A 7,080-nucleotide genomic window follows, 5' to 3' on the forward strand; every position below is an offset into this window, starting at 1 on the left:
ATGCCAGTGGGGATTGCAATAATTATGGTGGTGGATGTGAAGTAAGCTCGGGTATCTACGTCCATTCCAACTGTAAATATGTGGTGAGCTCATACGATAAAGCCCAAGAAACCAATGGATAATATGGCTCAGACTATGCCTATGTAGCCAAAGGGTTCTTTTTTACCGGCGTAGTAGGCTACAACATGGGAAATAATTCCGAATCCTGGTAGGATAAGGATGTAGACTTCTGGATGGCCAAAAAATCAGAATAAGTGTTGATATAAAATTGGGTCTCCGCCTCCTGCGGGGTCAAAGAATGTAGTGTTTAGGTTTCGATCTGTTAGAAGCATTGTAATACCAGCAGCGAGGACTGGTAGGGAGAGGAGAAGTAGAACTGCAGTAATTAGGACGGATCAAATGAATAGAGGGGTTTGGTATTGTGAGAGAGCAGGTGGTTTTATATTGATTGCTGTGGTGATAAAGTTGATTGCCCCAAGGATGGATGAGACACCTGCCAGGTGAAGGGAGAAGATGGCAAGGTCTACTGATGCACCGGCATGGGCTAGATTTCCGGCTAGGGGTGGGTATACTGTTCATCCTGTTCCGGTCCCGGCTTCTACTGTAGAAGATGCTAGAAGAAGTAGGAAGGATGGAGGAAGTAGTCAGAAGCTCATGTTATTTATTCGTGGAAGTGCTATGTCGGGGGCACCAATTATTAATGGTACTAATCAGTTACCAAACCCTCCGATTATAATAGGTATTACTATAAAGAAAATTATAACGAAGGCATGTGCGGTGACGATTACATTGTAAATTTGGTCATCGCCTAAAAGGGTGCCTGGCTGTCCTAGTTCTGCTCGAATGAGGAGACTAAGGGCTGTGCCGATTATACCAGCTCATGCGCCAAAAATAAGGTAAAGTGTGCCGATATCTTTGTGGTTAGTGGAAAATAGTCAACGGTTGATGAAAGTCATAGGTAAGATGGCTGAGTGTAGAAGCGTTAGGCTGTAGTCCTTTTTACAGAGGTTTGATTCCTCTTCTTATCGATTCTGTAGTGAAGTTCCTGTTGAGTTGCAAGCTCATTGATGTGCATTAAACATGCGCCGGGATCTAGTAGACAGAAGCCTGTTGGTTGGGGCATTTAGCTGTTAACTAAAATTTTATGGGATCAAAGCCCATCTGTCTAGGGGGAGGTTCTAGCTTAATTAAAGCATCTGAGTTGCATTCAGGAGATGCAGGTTAGTATCCTGTGTACCTTAACAGAAACTAAGAGGGATTAGCCCTTGTTTAAGGCTTTGAAGGCCTTTGGTTTAAATAACCTAAGTTTCTAAGGGATTGCGAGTACTATGGGAGATAGTGGTAGGAGTATAATTGATAAGGAGGTAAAGGTTGTGGTTAGGGTGTTAGTTGGTTTGTTAGTTTGTCATTGTTTTATGTAGTTAGTGAAGTTTAGGGGTAGTGTGATGGTTGCACAGTAGGCCAGTCGTAGGTAGAAGAAAAGTCCAAGTAAAGAGAGTAGGGTAATAGCTGTGGCTACTACTGTTAGTTCTTGTTTTGTGAGCTCTTGAATAATTAACCATTTGGGTAGGAATCCCGTTAGGGGAGGAAGACCTGCAAGGGAGAGGAGAGTGAGCATAAGGATTGTGGTTCGTGATGGAATTTTGGTTCATGTGGATATAACAGTGGATAGTTTTAGGGTATTGGTTGTGTTAAGGATGAAGAAGATGGCGGAAGTTGTTACAGTATATAGATAGAAGGTAATTAAAGTCAGATTGGGGTTATAGTTGAGAATAATAGTTATTCATCCTAGGTGTGCGATAGATGAGAAAGCTAAAATTTTGCGACTTTGGGTTTGGTTAAGTCCTATTCAGCCACCTAGGGCTGCGGAAGCAATAGCTATCGAAGATAGGAGAGCTGGGTTGAGTGAGGGGGATCTTAGGTAGAATAGTGTGGTTGGTGGAAATTTTATGACTGTGGCTAGTAGGAGGCATGTTGTTATAGCTGAGCCTTGAAGAACTTCTGGAAATCAGAAATGAAATGGGACTAAACCTAGTTTAATTGAAATTGCAATAGTTAGTAGTATACATGATATGGAGTGGGTTAGTTGGGTGATGTCCCATTGGCCAGAGAATCATGCATTGGTCATGCTGGAGAATAAAAGTAGCGTAGATGCGGCTGCTTGAGTTAGAAAGTATTTAGTAGAGGCTTCAATGGCTCGTGGATGGTGGCTTTTAGAGATTAATGGAAGAATAGCTAAAGTGTTAATTTCTAAGCCGACTCATGCTATTATTCAGTGGTTACTAGAAATTGTGATTGAGGTTCCTAGGAGTAAGCTTATTGTGGAGATTAGTTTAGCTTGGGGATTCATTAGTAAGGGAAGGAGTTAAAGATGAATCCAGACTATAAAATTCTGAAATGAGAAGTTCTGTTGTACTAGACTTCATATTTTGCAGAAATTCCTGAGATTCATTGCGTTGTCCGAGCCCATACGATTGGGCACACCTGTTCACCTGTCCAAACTTGGAAACTAGGCCTGCCAACCGGGAAAAGATTATCTCAAGTACTGTTGACTCCAAGTAAATGATCACTGTAATCCACTTAGATCTCCTCACTGGGGATAGACATGATTATATTATTGTCTGTATTTTCACTGTTACTCAGTTGTTATGTTGTTTACATTTTTAGAAATGACACTTCATCAATACACTGTTCGAGTCATTCACCAGTGTCATGGTCCAACCATGGACCACGCGGTGGGATGGAATCCAACAGCCCCCAGGAGCTGGTTTCTCCCCTGAGGGTGCAGAGCAACAGGGCCTTTTCCAGACCCAACTGTACCTTCCAGAAAGATATCAACTATACTTTGCTTCTTTGCTGACTTCTCTTTTAGATGTCAATGTGTGGACCACCCTGGCCAACGTGACGAAGATGGACATGATATGTGTGTCCATGGTAACTCCCACGAGTCCTTTTCGCACCTGTCTGGTTGGAATACCCATTGATAACTACTGGTGGGGAACTCTATATAATGAGACCGTGTTAGCAAACTGCACATATCCAGGAGTTGACATTTCTTCTTAGAGATATATACCAGAACGCATCAGCTTGGTGCAATGAGACTCTGCAAAAACGATTTATTCCTGGATCCGATGTGATAGGTCTCCCAAATGATCTGTTTCTCATTTGTGGACAAAGAGCATGGAAAGGTATTCCGGGAAAGGCTGTAGGAGGCCCTTGTACCTTTGGACGATTGACCTTTTTTCATCCTCGCAGCGTAACCTTGCCTAAACTAAGAAGACGCAGACGTAGCACACGGCAGTTTACTCCGGACTGTAACTCTGATGTAGAGTTTTGGAATAAGGCTGAAAGAATAACTGCTAGTGTAATATCTCAGATAGGGACTGCTCATGCTTTGGCTTCTCTAAATAAACTAGGATGCTGGTTGGCTAAAGAAGCTAATGCTACTTCTGCTGCTTTGAGTGCATTGCTCACAGATGTAGACTCAGTTAGACATGCAAGTTTACAAAATAGAGCTGCTATTGATTTTTTGTTGTTAGCCCAGGGACATGGCTGTCAAGATTTTGAGGGCATGTGCTGCATGAATTTAAGTGATCATTCTGAATCTGTTCATGCTAGCATCCAGAAATTAAAAGCCCTTACTCAACAATTACATGTTCATGATGAATGGAACCTCTTCGGTGATTGGAAATGGGGATGGCCCTGGTTACGAAAAGCGTTAATAGGTTTGTCAATAGTTGGATGTATAATAACATGCATATTGTGTTACTTTGTATCCTTTTTTAGTTTTTAATTCCTCTTGCTAAGTTTATTACTATTCTTATTATTCTCACTGTAATAAAAGATATTTTGTGTGCTTGAGTATTTTTTGGCACTTGTCTTTATTCCGGACATGTATCCGAACGTACTGCTACACACAGAGATAACCTTTGGGGGAGGGAAAGAAAATGCATAGGGGAGAGAAAGGAACGATAAGAGCAAGGGAGAGTAAGAGAAAGAAAAGCTGAGAGTGGACAGATGTATATAGTCACCGCCCACAGGGTCCAGCGATGCTTCCATGTCTGTCAGTTGAAGTGGTGGCCTTGATCTGCCGGGGGTGAAGGAGGGAAGTCCCCATACTCCAAGAAGTTATGAGTTATAGCCATGATTAGTGTCACGGACCATGCCTCGAGCCTCCAACATCTCGAGGGTTGCAGTCTCTCTTCTAAGGTTAGGGAACAGGCTTTGGGCATAACTTGCAGTTACTGTGTGGACCAATTGTCAGAGACTGAAATGGTTAATGATTTATGCATTCTAGGAGACTTTTCAGGCTTTTGACTTGCATGATACCTCTGATGAGCAGTCGGGCCCTGTAGGAGGCGTGTCTGGATGCACAGGGGATGTGCCAGGGCGATGGGCCCGAGGGGACATGCGCAGTCACATATAACTCTATTGGCTGAAGAAGTCACATGGTACACAGGGATTTAAGAGTGGGAATTTTGAATAAACTCTCTCTTTGTCTCACCACCGCATGAAGAGCGTCATTCATTCCTTGTTGTACAAGGGCCGCCTGCTACATGTGGCACCCGAACGGGACATCTTTAGCTTATATTAAGCAGATATTTAACCTGAATCAGGTATACAAGTGGTAGTTTCCGGTTATCAGGTCTATTAGTTTGACTTGGGAATCTTTAACCACAAAAAACTTTGACGTCAATAACCCGTGGTCTTAGTGGGATCTAAGAGACGGACAGTCAGTTTAGTGAGCTCAATAATAGTAAGATAGTGCACGGAAGAAGAGAAGTAAGAGTTAAGGAAGAAACCGAGAGGTCAAAGCAGCCACCGGAGAGAGCGGAGAGGGTCAACGCAACATCGAAAGCGGTGAGTGACTGGGACGCACCCCGCACGTCTAAGACTGCTCCCTGGGCGAAAGCGTGTCTGCAGCTCGGAGAACGAGCCGCGGAGCACCTTAAGATCGTCAGGGAAAGGCCTGTTAGTCCCCTGAGTGTCGGTCATCTGGTAAAGCGACTCTTCGCTACCGACTGTGTGGACCACGTGCAAGAAGTGGCTTGCCGCTGCAGCGTCCTAGCAACCCCAGCCACCGCTGACCCCCGCGGAGCCCCCGCTCCAGTTTTCTGTCCAGCAGAAACTGGCCGCGGCTCCCCGCCTGCTCACCGCTGCAGACTGACCCTGCGGCGTGCTTAAAAAGCACTGCCAGCAAAAAGCCCCTGCGCCGTATTCAGACCGCGCGGGCTTTACCGAGGCGCCGCGCCGCACCTTCTGACACAGCGCGCCCCCGACCCCCGCACCGCCCAGCGAACCGCGGGAGCCCCGGAGCCGCCGCTGCCGCCGCTGCGAACGCCGCACTCACCAGAGACGGAGCCGGGACCACGCCGAGCCGCCGCCACGTGACTGAGACGCCGCCGCCAGCGCCGCCGCTTCGTTCGCCGCTTCACAGCCCGCACACACCGATTGCCACAACCCCAAGCCGCCGCCTCTACAGCCAGCCCCCGCGTCCGTCGCTACAGCTGCCCGTGCCTGCCGCCGCCGCTTGCCGCTTGCTGCCTGCACCGGGACATCAGCTGCCTCTGACGGGACGCCACAGCCCAACCGACAGTGAGCCAACACAAATCAACAAACCGACAGACCCTCTTCAGCAGCGCACCCCAGCAGCGCCGAGACACAAAGGTAACATGGGAAACTTTTTCCCTACTGAAGTATCACGGGACACAGAAGCACTGGCTGCTCTGCTGAATCCTTACTATGTTCAGGTTACAAGGACTGAACTATCAGAGTTGGTGCGGCTCATTAAAGCAGCCGTACCAGAACTACCTCTAGTTGAAGCCCTCAACATTCACATATGGGACAAAATAGGCAATCTTATCAAACTCAAGGCTCAGGGAGGGGATTCCCAGGCAAACAATGCTTACCCAGCCTGGCAAGCTATAATGACTGCATTAAGCAGATCCCACCAAAGAACGACGAACACATACACCCCCACTCAGGTTGCAAGCAGCAGCCCCACTTTTACGCGCCACAGTTTGAACTCACAAAGCTCGGCAGGAGGAGGGGGTGGAGCCGTTCACAATTCTAATACGGGGAAGGGAACCGGGAGCCTAAGGGACACGGACCGGCGGGAGGGAGCGGGGCCCCAGATGCGAGGTTCCAGTCAGTGGGACAGCAGCAGGGGGTCCCGTGACGGGAGTGGGGGGGCTAGCCCAGCTTACTCGCCAACCCATCCCGCGCATGAACGCCGAGTACGCGCCCAGGAGCGGGCACCACCATCTCGCCTGCCACGCGGTTCGGACACCGACCCGTCCTTCTCCGCCCCCGCGCCGTACTCCCCAACCACCACCACCACCCACCCACAGGCAACCGCTTTCGCCGGAGCTGCAGGGGGGGGGAATGGGAGGAATGGGGGGAGGAGGAGGGGGATTTCGGGATAGCTCCGCCGGCAAGAGATGAAGCAACATACCGAGAAGGTACAATTGATAGGTGGGCTTTATGCAGAGAAGAGGCATTGCGTACTGGGGACTTACAAGTTATACAAGCATGTCCAGTAATTATCGGTCCACGTCAAAGCTGCAGGTTCCAACCATTACCACATGAACTAACCAAAGAACTAAGACAGTTAATGAGAGAAACTGGTATATCATCCCCTAACACCCTTGCATTTTTAGAGTCACTAAGTTCCACATACATCTTCATGCCTCATGACTGGAGAACCTTGTTACAAATAAGCCTTTCTAACACACAATACAATGTATGGTTGAACGATTTTAGAGAAATCTGTTCTGCTTACGCTAATGACCCGCAAGCAGGGGTATCAGCACACCAACTCACAGGGGATGGGAACTATCGTTCCATAGATGCTCAAACCAGTTACACTAGAGAGGTATACGAGGTAATAGCAAAACATGCCATGCGGGCAATAAGAAAATTACCTACATCAGACAGAGATGCAAACTTGTCATTTACCAAAATAATACAGGGCCCAACAGAACCTTACACAAAATTCCTAGATCGGATGCAATCTGCTCTGGATAGGCAGATTGAAAATGAGGAAGCCAGAGAGATCCTTAGTAGAAGACTGGCTTTCGA

At 47.3% G+C, this 7,080-nt stretch overlaps 1 pseudogene; it reads right to left on the bottom strand.

Moving 5' to 3' along the window:
• Nucleotides 1-273: 273 nt before the first annotated feature.
• On the bottom strand, nucleotides 274-2,359 carry LOC127475777 (NADH-ubiquinone oxidoreductase chain 2-like; annotated as a pseudogene).
• Nucleotides 2,360-7,080: the final 4,721 nt, after the last annotated feature.

The sequence above is a fragment of the Manacus candei genome, unplaced genomic scaffold (assembly GCF_025592945.1).
Source record: "Manacus candei isolate 608988 ecotype Guabito, Panama unplaced genomic scaffold, ASM2559294v1 h1tg000047l, whole genome shotgun sequence".
NCBI lineage: Eukaryota > Metazoa > Chordata > Aves > Passeriformes > Pipridae > Manacus > Manacus candei.